Source organism: Odocoileus virginianus, unplaced genomic scaffold (genome assembly GCF_023699985.2).
Source record: "Odocoileus virginianus isolate 20LAN1187 ecotype Illinois unplaced genomic scaffold, Ovbor_1.2 Unplaced_Scaffold_3, whole genome shotgun sequence".
Classification (NCBI taxonomy): Eukaryota; Metazoa; Chordata; class Mammalia; order Artiodactyla; family Cervidae; genus Odocoileus; species Odocoileus virginianus.
The window spans coordinates 2,454,356-2,469,504 of record NW_027224265.1 but is presented as its reverse complement, the minus strand read 5'-3'; the positions used below and the strand labels follow the sequence as shown (position 1 = coordinate 2,469,504).

Sequence of the window (15,149 nt, the reverse complement as noted above, 5' to 3'; positions counted from 1 at the left end):
TTACAAAAACCCATTGAAGTTTTATACACCACCAGTAACACAAAAATAAAGAAAATTTCATTGATAATGGCAAAGAAAAAAAAATACTTAGATGTGCATTCTACAAAAGAATTGCAAAACATACAGTAAAACTATAAAATACTATTAAAAGAAATTGAAGAATTTCTAAATAAATAGAAAGACAGCTCACATGTTGGCATCCTCGTCTGTAAAATGATGCAGTCACATTGGAAAACAATTTAGCAGTTCTTCAAGTGGTTAACAGAATGCCCATTCCACTCTCAGGTATCAACTCAAGAGAAATGAAAACATGTTTATACAAAACTTGTACATGAAAGTTCATAGCAGTATCATTCACACAAACCAAAAAGTGATCCTCAACAGATGAACGGATAAATAAAATGAGCTATATTCATATCATGAAATGTTATTCAGCTATAAAAAGGAATATGATATTGACACCAGCTACAACATAGATGAAACTTGAAAACATGCTAAGTGAAAGAAGCCAGTTATGAGAGGTCTCATATTGTCTGATTCCATTTAGATGGAACACCCAGAACAGACAAATCCATACAGACTGAAACTACACTGGTGGTTGCCTCGAGCAGGAGTAGTGGGCAAAGGGTAGGAATGTGGAGTGGTTGCTAATGGATACGGGTTTCTTTTAGAGGGGATGAAATACTGTGCGATGGATGCAGAATGCTGTGGATATACTAAAAAAACACTAAATTTTACACATTAAAGGAGTGACTGGTATAGCATGTGAATTATATCTCAATAAAGTTATTTAAGAAATATTTAAGAATAAAATCACACATATTTGTAGAGTAAATTTCTCTTTTAATAGAATACATTTCTCTTTATTCTTCAAAATTTTCCTCACTTCCTTATACCTTCACTTTTTCATATGACTTTTGGAATCAGTTTTTTTGATTCCTCAGAAACTCCTTGAGGATTTGAGTTAGAAATGAAGTGAGCTCAAGGATTTGGGAGAATAGAGATTTCACAATACTGAGTCTGACTTTCATGAGCAGGTTATATCCATACCCCCCTCTTCTTCATCGTCTTCTTTTTTCCAGTTAAATACTTCATTTTTTCATATGATGAACTTCTATAGTTTCATAAGGGTAACTCCTAGTTACTATTTATTTTACAATGATGAATACAGTTTTATTGTGTGAATTCAGTTTCAATCTGTTAGAGAGCAGGGGTTCTGTCTGGTTTCATATATAGATCAGTACACTTTATACACACATTCAGTAAACTCGATGCATGTTTATCAGCATTAACAACTTACTCGTGTGACACCTTGAGTGCCCTGTGTACACACTCTTTAGACTGCAGTCGACCCCAGGATTGTACTTTCTAATCTTTGTATATTTTTATCATTCTTACCTTTTCTATTAAGACTTAGAACAAAACTTTTATACTGGCTTATTATGAACGTCCTAGCATCCTGTGACACAGGAATGTATGGTATAAAGATAGTGTTTGCCTTCACTGTCTGTAGAAACATGCTGCAAGAAATAGGTCTGTGGCCATTTGCCTAGTTAATTGCTCTGATCTAAAAGAATTAAGACTAGGTCTCTAGGTTAAACCCCTAAGGTGCCAAGAAGACTGAAGCCCTACTTCCCTAGGTATTTACACTGCAAATAATATAAATGCCAGACTTTGAGCACATCTCTAGGTCTTAAAGCCCAGCCAGCAGCCATTTATCAGGCCCTTGGAAAGATGTATATACATTTCTAAATGTTAGACTGAGAATCCAGGATACTTTCTATCCCATCTCAAATAAATAAAAATGTATGTCTTCTCTTTCATGAGGGAAGGAGGTGGCTGTCTCTCTCCTGTATATAAAAAGATTGAATTCATTATTTTCCAACCCTCACCTAGTGTCAGACTACTCTTGTATATTTGTCCGTTTGGCTTTTATTGCGTTAAAACAAAGTAAGGCTTGGAATGAAGTGGTTAGGAGAGGTGATGTGCTTATTATTTACTAAAGACAACTAATAATAACACACACACTCTCACCGAGAATGCCTCATAAGGCATACAGCACCAAATTAATAAACATGAATATTAACAACTCACCATATTAGATTTTTCTTATGTTAAACATTTCTGCCTTCCTGAGACAAACCCCAATTGATGGTAATATATCTAATTTTAAACATTTTTTAATGTTGGGTGTATCACATGAACTTCTGTATCAACATTCATATGGAGATTCTTGTGATTTTATTACTCTTTTCTATCAAGTTTATTATTACTGTTTTAAGAGCTTAATAACTGGATAGGTGGTTTAGCTTCTTTCTCTGAGACAGCTTGTAAGAAATAAAAATAACTTGCCCTTAAATAAAAATAATAAGCCTTGAAGGATTATTTAATATATCCTGTAACACCATCTGAGCCTGGTGTCTTAATAGGGGAGGGAGGAAGCCAATGGTTCCAAATGTTATAGTGCTTGATAGTTTATTTCCTATCAAGTGAATTTTTATAATTTCTAAATAAATTGTGCATTTCATTTATGCTTTCAAAATTAAGTTTTATAGTAAATCTTAAGGCTGACATTGGTTATCTTTTGTTGACTTTCAACTTTAGCGCACAAGCATTTCCCTGGCTATGCATTAATTTTTTTATCTGGGATCTTCCCTTCTTTGCTTTTAAATTCAGATTATTGATTTTTTTTTTTTTTTTACTTTATCCAGTATGAGTGAAATTTCTTTTATCAGCTCAGTCTTTCATATTGACCACAAAACTGCACTTCATTTTCCTCTCTCAGTGTCTGTTTTTACCCTTTGCTCAGCTCTTTATTCCAATTTCTGATTGGTTAATTTGAGAATGCACTTTTCTAAGTACTATCAAATACAACCCAGCACATTGTCATCTGGGATTATTGGGGGGTTGCCATATTGTAGCCAAGTTTCCAGGACTATCTGATGACACCAAATTGTGAGGCAAAAAACCACTTATAAACATGTGCTTGTTTAGTGTATTTGGCCATAGGACTAAATTATAATTTTCCACTAACAGATGGTGTCTAAGATTGCAGACATTCCACAATTCCTTAGTCAAAGAAAGAGGAAGGAAACTGACATTTAAATTTGCTAGAAATTAAATAATCAATAACATGAAAAATATAGAGAAATGAACAATATAAATCAGGCTGCTCTCATTCTGCTCTAAAGGCTTTGGCCTCAGCTACAGAGTTCATCTCAACTATTACTACAAAGAAATATTCAACTGTCTCCTTAATGTAGTCACCATTATATTTCAGCCTGCTCCCAACACAACTGTCTTCAACCAGGTCACACCAAATGTTTTACCCAAATCAGCTGATGAGCACCTCTTAGCATGATTCTTTGACTTTGGCTCCCTCCTTGTCATTAGTCAAATTCCTTGAATTTTGAGTAATCATCCAACTTTTGCTGACGGATAAGATGCAAGTCCCATTTCCCTGCTGAATCAATCACTGTCTTATTTTTTAAGATTGCCATATGGTCTAAAATAATACTCACATGATAAGGATGGATAGAGTCCTACATCTAAAAATCATTCTTAACATCTCTGGAAGAGGAGATTTAGACCAAGAAAGGTTAAAAAGCTTGCACTAGGGCACATACATGTAGATGATGTTAGATCAGGCCTTGAACTTCACTCTTGCTTACTCCTAGTCCTGGGCATTCTCCACTCTTTCATGTTTTCCCCTTTCCTTTTCCCCGCTTTTAACTCCAGCATCCTGAATCACCTAGAAAATAGTACAAGATGCTCATGAGAACTAAGAGCCATATTTATTCATCATCAACCACCAACCTTTCCAAAAGTTGAAATAAAGGCTTATATTGCAGCATTTAAGTACTAAAAATGGTCTTAGTAGACTAGTAGATTTATTGTTCCTTATAGTTAAAATTTTCTGTTATAAACAAGAGAGATAAAATGACTGCTGTTAAATAATGCACAGACATATATTACAAAAATAAAAACAAAAACTCCTTAAATTCAACAAAATTGCAATTACAAAATCAGTTCTAAAAATAGTCATTTTAAGGATAATCTGAAACCTCAAAAGTTATGGTTAGTATGGTAAGGAGAAAGGGATCAGATATATAACATTTGGGTGGTAACAGAGATAGGAAAATGGCAAGCATTTTCCATTGCTTAGCTCACTTCATCTTTAAGCAAAAGGGAATCACTAGAAGTTCACTAGCTAGTTATTATGACTAATTTTCAAAACATCAGCACATATTGTTAAATACAAGCATGCATTCTTAACCTTGTGGCCAAGGCAATTTTGATAAAAATATCACAGCACAGGGCCATACTATAATATTATTCCAAAGAGGTCTTCCCTGGTGGCTCACTGACAAAGAATTGTCAATGCAGGGGACACAGGTTTGATCCCTGATCCAGGAAGATTCCACATGTTGCAGTACAACTAAGCCCATGTACCACAACTATTGAGCCTGTGCTCTAGAGCCCAGGAGCTGCAACTACCGAGCCAACAAATCCCAACTACAGAAGCCCACATACTTAGAGCCTACGCTCTGCAAGAGAAACCACTGCAATGAGAAAGCCACATACTGCAACTAGAGAGTAGCTCTCACTCGCTGCAACTGGAGATGGTCCATGCATAGCAACGAAGATCCAGTGCAGCCGTAAATAAATAAAACTTAAAAAGTAATACTCTAAAGGGTAACTCATACTTAAAGTTACAAACTTTTCTCAATAATTTTTATATCATGGCATATTGTTTCTTGATGATAGCAGAATATGAGATCAAAAACTCAGTTTCAGAAACTTTTATTTCTATAGATATCTTTATATTTTGATCTGGCTCAGTTGCTTTAATTGCCCAGTACTGCGAGGAGTTTATCAACATTGTTACAAAGCTGATAATGTTTTGGGGTTTTACCAGTTAAGTCATCCCTTTTGAATTCCTCACCAATCAAAGCATTTTCAAGTGCTCTTGGGCAGTCCTGATCATTTTTAGTGTTTATTTATCAGCTAGGGATTGTACCTTAAGTTCTTTGCAGCAAACACAAGCTTTTCACATCTCACCATCCATAGAACAAACTAAAACATCTAAGGACTCAGAATGCTATAGATATAAGGGCAGAGATGAGGAAGTGAGCAATGTGAACTAGTGGAAGGAACACTAGACTGAAAGCTATAGATCATGGCTAAGACCTAAAAGAGAGATAAGAAAGTCTTCCTCAGTGATCAATGCAAAGAAATAGAGGAACACAATAGAATGGGAAAGACTAGAGATACCAAGCGAAATTTTCATGCAAAGATGGGATCAATAAAGGAGAGAAATGGTAGGGACCTAACAGAAGCAGAAGATATTAAGAAGAGGTGGCAAGAATACACAGACGAACTGTACTGTTTGTTATGATGGTGTGATCACTAACCTAGAGCCAGACATCCTGGAATGTGAAGTCAAGTGGGCCTTAGGAAGCATCACTATGAACAAAGCTAGTGGAGGTGATGGAATTCCAGTTGAGCTATTTCAAATCCTAAAAGATGATGCTGTGAAAGTGCTGCACTCAATATACCAGCAAATTTGGAAAACTCAGCAGCAGCCACAGGACTGGAAAAGGTCAGTTTTCAATTCCAATCCCAAAGAAAGGCAGCCAAAGAATGCTCAAACTATCACACAATTGCACTCATCTCACACGCTAGTAAAGTAATGCTCAAAATTCTTCAAGCCAGGCTTCAGCAATACTTGACCCATGAACTTCCAGATGTTCAAGCTGGTTTTAGAAAAGGCAGGGGAACCAGATACCAAGTTGCCAACATCTGCTGGATCATCAAAAAGCAAGAGGGTTCCAGAAAAACATCTATTTCTGCTTTATTGACTATGCCAAAGACTTTGACTGTGTGGATCACAACAAACTGTGGAAAATTCTGAAAGAGATGGGGATACCAGACCACCTCACCTGCCTCTTGAGAAATGTGTATGCAGGTCAGGAAGCAAGAGTTAGAACTGGACATAGAACAACATGCATGCATGCTAAATCACTTCAGTCGTGTCCAACTCTGTGCGACCCCATAGACAGCAGCCAACCAGGCTCCTCTGTCCACAGGCTTCTCTAGGCAAGAATACTGGAGTGAGCTGCCATTTCCTTCTCCAATGGAACAACAGACTGGTTCCAAATAGTAAAAGGAGTACATCAAAGCTGTATCTTGATGTACTCCACTTATATGGAGAGTACATTTAACTTATTTAACTTATATGCAAAGTATATCATGCAAAATCCTGGGCTGGATGAAGCACAAGCTAGAATCAAGATTGTCAGGAGAAATATCAATAACCTCAGATATGCAGATGACACCACTCTTATGGAAGAAAGCAAAGAAGAACTAAAGAGCCTCTTGATAAAGGTGAGAGGAGAGTGAAAAAGTTGGCTTAAAGCTCAACATTCAGAAAAATAAGATCATGGCATCTGGTCCCATCACTTCATGGCAAATAGATGGGAAACAGTGGAAACAATGGCTGACTTTATTTTTGGGGCTCCAAAATCATTGCAGATGGTGACTGCAGCCATGAAATTAAAAGACGCTTGCTCCTTGGAAGAAAAGTTATGACCAACCTAGACAGCATATTAAAAAAGCAGAGATACTGCTTTGCCAACAAAGATCCGTCTAGTCAAAGCTATGGTTTTTCCAGTGGTCATGTATGGATGTGAGAGTTGGACTGTGAGGAAAGCTGAGCACCAAAAAATTGATGCTTTTGAGCTGTGGTGTTGGAGAAGACTCTTGAGAGTCCCTTGGACTGCAAGGAGATCCAACCAGTCCATCCTAAAGGAGATCAGTCCTGGGTGTTCATTGGAAGGACCTATGCTGAAGCTGAAACTCCAATACTCTGGCCACCTGATGTGAAGATTGACTCATTTGAAAAGACCCTGATGCTGGGAAAGATTGAGGGCCAGAGGAGAAGGGGACGACAGTGGATGAGATGGCTGGATGGCATCACTGACTCAATGGACACAAGTGTAAGTAAACTCTGGGAGTTGGTGATGGACAGGGAAGCCTGGAATGCTGCAGTCCATGGGATTGCAAAGAGTCACACAAAACTGAGCAACTGAACTGAACTAAAGGCCTAACTATCATTATCAGGGTACGTATCCTTTGGCATGCTACTTAATATTTCTAGGACTTAATCTTTATACTAGAAAAGAAGGTAGGTTTAAAATAAATGGCCTGATTTTCCACCTTCAAAATTTGTAAAAAGAAGAGTAAACTCAAAAAAGTAGAAGAAGATAGTATCTGATATCAGAAGGATATCAGAACAACAACAATAAAATCAGTGAAATGTAAAACAAGCAAACACAGAAAAAGCTTAAAAACCTAAAAGTTAATGTTTTGAAAAAAAAATCACAAAATTTATAAACACCTAGGTAGTCAATCAAGAGGAAAAAGTAGCACACACAAATTCCTACAATAAGAGTGAAAATGGAGTTGTAACTATAGATTCCACAGAAATACCAGGGCAGTAAGGGAATACTACAAATACGAACAATTTTATACAAGAAATTCAAGTGAGATGAAAAGGAAAAATTCTTTAAAAACCAGAACTTAGCAATGGTGACAAAAGATGAATTGAAAATCTGAATATTTTTATATTTATCAAAAGAATTCAAAATTTACAACTATTCTATGAAGAAAACTTCTTGCAAAGTTATTTTATTGACTAATTTTCTCTAATATTTACGGAAGGAATACTACTAATCTCACACAAATCCCTGAAACAGGGAAAGAATAAACATCCAAACTTATTCATGAAGGTAGCACAATTCTGATGTTAAAAGTGACAAAGGTATTCTAAAAAGAAGACCACAAATCAATAATATTCACAACCTTACATCAAGTTTTAGATATATTCGTCAGCTGAATCTAGACTTACATCAAAACAATAATACATCAAATCAAGTAAAGTTTGTTCTAGAAATGCCACAATGTTGGAAACACTTAAAAAATAAATCAATGCAATTCATTCTCTTAATATTATAAAGGAGAAAAAAATGGTCATTTCAATATATGCAGAAATTTTTTTTAACAAATTCAGCATACATTTATGAACAATAGTGTTCTCAACAAACCAAGAAAAAGATAGTTCTCATTCTTATTAAGAGTGTCTGTGAAATAATTACAGCTAACATTAAATATAATGGCTAAGTATTTATGCATTCTCCCTAAGTTATAAAACAAGGTAATAATGCCCACTTTCAAAATTTCTATTCAACACTGTACTGAAAGCTATAGATATTGAAATAACATAAGAAAAAGGAATAAGCATAACAATCAGAAACAAAGAACTAATATTATCAATACATTCTGATAGTATAATTGTTCACATAGAACATCCTATAAAATTTAAAAACTACTAGAAATTAATAAGCTAATTTAGCAAGGTTGGGAAATACATGGTTAATATAAAGATCAATTATATATTCATATGATAGCAGCTAACAACTGAAAATATGATTAGAAAAATATTTTTTACAATTGTGTAAAAACACATAAAATGTTTAGAAATAAGTTTAAAAGAGAATATTAAAGTCTTCTATACATAGAACTATAAAAATATTCCTGGAAAAAATTAAAGAAAAATTAAATAAAGAGACCTAATGCTAATGATTGGCAAGGTCAATATTGTTGCAACATAATTCCTTCTCTGTAGAGCCAATGCAATTTCATGATAATCTTGCAATCATTTTTATGAAACTGAAGAGATGATTCTAAATTTTATATAGGGATATAAACAGCCATGAACTCAGCATGTATAAAATAAGAATAAAAAGAAAATAGTTGAAGGAGTTACACCACTTGATTTCTGCTGCTGCTGCTAAGTCACTTTAGTCGTGTCCAACTCTGTGCGACCCCACAGACAGCAGTCCACCAGGCTCCCCCATCCCTGGGATTCTCCAGGCAAGAACACTGGAGTGGGTTGCCATTTCCTTCTCCAAAGCATGAAAGTGAAAAGTGAAAGTGAAGTCGCTCACTCGTGTCTGACTCTTTGCAACCCCATGGACTGCAGCCTACCATCCATGGGATTTTCCAGGCAAGAATACTAGAGTGGGTTGCCATTGCCTTCTCTGACTTGATTTCTAGGGTTACTATAAAACTAGAGTAATAAAGACAGATCAACAGACAAAATTAATAACTAAATCAATGTATTAATAACAAAAATAGAGAATCCAGAAGTAGACCCATATTTCTAAGGTCATTTGATGTTAAATACGAGGCTAAAGTAACTCAATCTGTTTTTCAATAAACATCCTAGAATAAATGGATAGTCATATTAAAATAACAACAACAACATTTACTCCTGCCCTACACACACACACATTAATTTGTAAGGGACCAGGGACCTAAACATAAAAGGTAAAACACCAAAAGATTTTGGAAGAAAACACAGAATGGTATCTTTTAAACTTAGAGGTAAACAAAAATTTCTTAAATAGAAGGGAGAAAGCAATAATAATAAAAGAAAGCATTGATGAATCAGGCTTTATCACAAGTAAAAATTTGGGTTTAACAAAGGGTATCATTGGGAAAATGAAGAGCACTTACAAACCAGTAATAAAAAGATACACAATCTAACAAAAGGAAAATTAAATGAAAAGTTTCAAAAAAGAAGATATATTAATGGCCATTACACATTGAAAATACTGCAAATTAAACTATGAGGAAATGCCAGTACCTACAAAGCAAAATGAGTAAAACTAAAGACTCACAAAAATCAAATACGGGAGGGAAGTGAATCACCTGAAACTTCTATACATATAACTACTTCAGAGAAACATTTGGCAGTTTCAAAATAAATAAATAAATAAATACAGTGAAAATAAAAAGTAAGTATACACCTAATCTCCAACCAAGAAGTTTGAGAACTAGATATTCATCCAAAATAATAGAAAAACATATGTCAGAGATGGGTCTGAGGTTTACTCTCTTGTCTCCTTGCTTCAATGCTTTGTCAATCAGTTCTTTTTCAACTGCAAACCTTGACTGGCATCTCAGCATTTGGCTGACTGTGCAATGGGCAGATGGACATGGTTGGGCCAGCTGTGCTCTTCTTAGATAATTGATCTCAGATAACACATATCTAGAAACCTTACTCTGGTTGTGCTACATCAAATGCAGTACTTGTGTGCAATCTCAAAAACGACAGAATGATCTCTGTTCGTTTCCAAGGCAAACTGTTCAATATCACAGTAATCCAAGTCTATGCCCTGACCAGTAAGGCTGAAGAAGCTGAAGGTGAACGGTTCTATGAAGACCTACAAGACCTTCTAGAACAAACACCCAAAAAAGATGTCCTTTTCATTATAGATGACTGGAATGCAAAAGTAGGGAGTCAAGAAATACCTGGAGTAACAGGCAAATTTGGCCTTGGAGTACAGAATGAAGCAGGGCAAAGTCTAACAGAGTTCTGCCTGGTCATAGCAGAGAATGTGCTGGTCATAGCAAACACCCTCTTCCAACAACACAAGAGAAGACTCTACACATGGACATCACCAGATGGTCAACACTGAAATCAGATTGATTATATCCTTTGCAGCCAAAGATGGAGAAGTTCTATACAGTCAGCAAAAACAAGACTGAGAGCTGACTATGGCTTAGATCATAAACTCTTTATTGCCAAATTCAGACTGAAATTGAAGAAAGTGGGAAAAACCACTAGACCATTCAGGTATGACCTAAATCAAATCCCTCATGACTATACAGTGGAAGTGAGAAATAGATTTAAGGGACTAGACTGGTAGAATGCCTGATGAACTAAGGACGGAGGTTCATGACATTGTACAGGAGACAGGAAGCAAGACAATCCCCAAGAAAAAGAAAATGCAAAACAGCAAAATGGTTGTCTGAGGAGGCCTTACAAATAGCTGAGAAAAGAAGAGAAGCAAAAGGCAAAGGAGAAAAGGAAAAATACACCCATTTGAATGCAGAGTTCCAAAGAATAGCCAGGAGAGATAAGAAAGCCTTCCTCAGTGATCTATCCAAATACAGAGAGGAAAACAATAGAATGGGAAAGACTAGAGATCTCTTCAAGAAAATGAGAGATACCAAGAGAACATTTCATGCAAAGATAGGCACAATAAAGGACAGAAATGGTATGGACCTAACAGAAGCAGAAGATATTAAGAAGAGGTGGCAAGAATACACAGAAGAACTGTACAAAAAAGATCTTCACGACCCAGATAATCACGATGGTGTGATCACTCACCTAGAGCCAGACATCCTGGAATGTGAAGTCAAGTGGGCCTTAGGAAGCATCACTACAAACAAAGCTAGTGGAGGTGATGGAATTCCAGTTGAACTATTTCAAATCCTAAAAGATGATGCTGTGAAAGTGCTGCACTCAATATGTCAGCATATATGGAAAACTCAACAATGGCCACAGGAGTGGTAAAGGTCAGCTTTCATTCCAATCCCTTTGAAAGGCAATGCCAAAGAATGCTCAAACTACTGCACAATTGTACTCATCTCACACGATAGTAAAGTAATGCTCAAAATCCTCCAAGCCAGGCTTCACGAATATGTGAACCGTGAACATCCAGATGTTCAAGCTGGTTTTAGAAAAGGCAGAAGAACCAGATATCAAATTGCCAACATCCTCTGGATCATCAAAAAAGCAAGAGAGTTCCAGAAAAACATTTAATTCTGCTTTATTGACTATGCCAAAGCCTTTGACTGTGTGGATCACAATAAACTATGGAAAATTCTTCAAGAGATGGGAATACCAGACCATCTGACCTGCTTCTTGAAAAAACTGTATACAGGTCAGGAAGCAACAGTTAGAACTGGACACAGAACAATAGACTGGTTCCAAATAGGAAAAGGAGTACGTCAGGCTGTATATTGTCACCCTACTTATTTAACTTATATGCAGAGTACATCATGAGAAATGCTGGGCTGGATGAAGCACAAGCTAGAATCAAGATTGCTAGGAGAAATATCAATAACCTCAGATATGCAGATGACACCACCCTTATGGCAGAAAGTGAAGAGGAACTAAAAAGCCTCTTGATGAAAGTGAAAGAGGAGAGTGAAAAAGTTGGCTTAAAGCTCAACATTCAGAAAACAAAGATCATGGCATCTGGTCCCATCACTTCATGGCAAATAGATGGGGAAACAGTGGAAACAGTAGCTGACTTTATTTTTTTGGGCTCCAAAATCACTGCAGATGGTGATTGCAGCCATGAAATTAAAAGATGCTTGCTCCTTGGAAGAAAAGTTATGACCAACCTAGACAGCATATTAAAAAGCAGAGATATTACTTTGCCAACAAAGGTCCACCTAGTCAAGGCTATGGTTTTTCCAGTAGTCATGTATGGATATGAGAGTTGGACTGTGAAGAAAGCTGAGCACCGAAAAATTGGTGCTTTTGAACTGTGGTGTTGGAGAAGACTCTTGAGAGTCCCTTGGACTGCAAGGAGATCCAACCAGTCCATCCTAAAGGAGATGGATGGATCAGTCCATGGGTGTTCACTGGAAGGACTGATGTTGAAGCTGAAACCCCAATATTTTGGCCACCTGATGAGAAGAGCTGACTCATTTGAAAAGACCCTGATGCTGGGAAAGATTGAAGGCAGGAAGAGAAGGGGACGACAGAGGATGAGATGGTTGGATGACATCACCAACACAATGGACATGGGTTTGGGTGGACTCCAGGGAGTTGGTGATGGACAGGGAGGCCTGGCATGCTGCAGTTCATGGGGTCACAAAGAGTCGGACACGACTGAGCGACTGAACTGAGCTGAACTATATCAAACAACCTGAAGAGGATGCTTCATAAAATTCTTCTCATTCCTGTGTTTTTTTTTTTTTTTAAAGAAGCAGCATACCTATCACTATCACAGAGACTAGCCAAGTCTACATGCTGGCTTTCAAGATGGTAGAGCAGAATAACCTTGAGCTCACCTCACCCCACACATACCAAAATCACAACCAACTGCTGAGCAACCATTGATTAAAAAAGACTGGAATATACCGAAAAGATTTTTTATATCTAAAGACATAAAAAGGAAACCATGAGACAGCAGGATGGGGGTACTCTTGTGGTTTAATCAAATCCCCTGCCCTCCAAGTGGGTGACAGACAAACTGGAGATGAATTCTATTGCAGAGGCTCTCCCACCAGAGTGAGAGTTCTGAGTCCCACATCAGGCTCCCCAGCCTAGGGGTCTGGCATCGGGAGGAGGAGCCCCTGGATATTTGGATTTGACTGCCAGTGGGGTTTAATTTCAGGATCTCCACGGACTTGGGGAATCTGGGGGGATCAGGGGAGGCCCCTGTTGATTCTTAACAGGAGTCAACAAACACTCACGTTCACCAAGACCAAAGGCAATAATGGTGACTTCACAGCAGCCTGGGCTTGGGGATCTCCTCGTAGGCAGAGGAGGCCTGTGTCTCATTCTGCAGCCAGAAACGCAGATGCTAGACACATCAGGGAGTGCTGAACTCTCCTTGAAGCAGACATCTTGCTTGGGTCATTACTACCAAAATCTGGTCCCACTCAACTGTTCTTGTTGTTTTATTTAACTTCTCAGATAAATAAAGTTGATAAACCTTTAGTCAGACTCATTAAGAAAAACAAAGACAGAGGGCCCAAATCAATAAAATCAAAGTGAAAATAGAGAAATCACAATCAACACAACATAAATAATACAAAGTATTATAAGAGATTACTATTAGCAACTATATGCCAATGAAATGGATAATCCAGAGGAAATAGACAAATTCTTATAAAAACTGGTCTCTGTCTTCAGCATTGTCTCTTTTTCCTCCTCCCTCTCTCTCATATCTCTTTGGGAAAACCAAGTTTCAGGTTTTCAAATGATCAGCCTTGTGGCAATGCACATGTGAAACCAAAGCCTCAGGCCAACAGGCAGCAAGGAACTGAGGCGTGCCAACAGCCACTGGCATGGCTGTGCACACAGGCTCACCAGCTCCAGTTGAGTGATGAGAACTGCAGCCCTAGCCAACAGCTTCCCTAAAATGTTGTGAGAGAACTGGAGCCAGAACCATCTGGTTCAGCCCTGGCCAGATTTCTGACCCTCGGAAACTCTGAGATAATAAGTGTTTACGGTTTAACTTGCTAAATTTGGGGAGTAATTTGTTATATAGCAGTGAATAACTAAAACAGCTCCTTATATCTATGTTCTTTCAGATGAATTTCCTTGGAGGAATCTCAACAAACCTACAGATGCTATTGTTTTTGCATTTAGTTTTCAAGGGCTAATCCACTTTCATAGTCCCTCTTAAACTATCACCAGAATTAGAGAAGATGAAAGATCATAGAAAAGAAACAAGCAGGAAAGACAGTTCATTTGCCAAGTACTTCTGGTTTTAACTTTGAAAATACATCAACACACAACATCAAAGTACAACCTAAATTTAATACAGCCACATGATGTGACCTCCTTAACAAAATGACAAATGAAACCCTAAGTCCATGACTAGCGTAACTTTTAGAGTGAGATAAAATCCACTGGGAAATTAACTGTTGTTTTCTTGGAATTGTTAAAAGGAAGCACTTAAATTTTTCAAAAGAATAGTGTTCTGTAAAACCAAGAGAAGCCTCCTAAAACAATAAATTAATTGAAGTGAAAAGTTTAGGCATTTAGTAGTCTCTTACTGCATGGAAATATAGTTTGGATTAGGTTTTGGAGGGGGAAAATGTGACTGTATTTGGAATTTTTCACCAATACTTTCCGATAATTTTATAAAGTCTTTGAAAGTTATTTTACTTCTATAGGAACTGTCTTCAACATGTTTGACCACATACAGTTTCTCCTGAAATGTAACACGATTATATAGGTTGTCCTATGTGTTAATTCATTTATCTTCGGACAGACACATTCTACTATCAGATGAAGCAAATCAGACCAAAGTGAAAGGCAATTGTCAGACAGAAAACAGTTTATGGAATTATCGCTTGACCACTTTCCACCTATTTATTGTAAGTTTTAACTTTAGGAAAAATATGAGCCTCTGTAGACGTCATAACACACACACACACACACACACACACACACACACATCTATAAGTCTATGTATTTCTTATTTAAAGGTCGCCAGACAGAAGTGCAAAGAACACTTTACTGATTAATTTTGGTAGGACTATTCTCTTCA

At 37.0% G+C, this 15,149-nt stretch overlaps 1 protein-coding gene across 3 annotated transcripts in view; it reads right to left on the bottom strand.

Moving 5' to 3' along the window:
• KCNN2 (potassium calcium-activated channel subfamily N member 2) overlaps positions 1–15,149 on the bottom strand; it is a 480,003-nt gene that overhangs the window by 348,049 nt on the left and 116,805 nt on the right. For 2 of the 3 annotated variants that reach the window (XM_070462358.1, XM_070462356.1), the window contains exon 2: positions 3,627–3,751. The exons of the other annotated variant lie outside the window; for it this stretch is intronic. The gene's annotated coding sequence lies outside the window, so the exon portion shown is untranslated. The remainder of the gene's footprint in view (positions 1–3,626; positions 3,752–15,149) is intronic. 3 annotated transcript variants of the gene reach the window in all.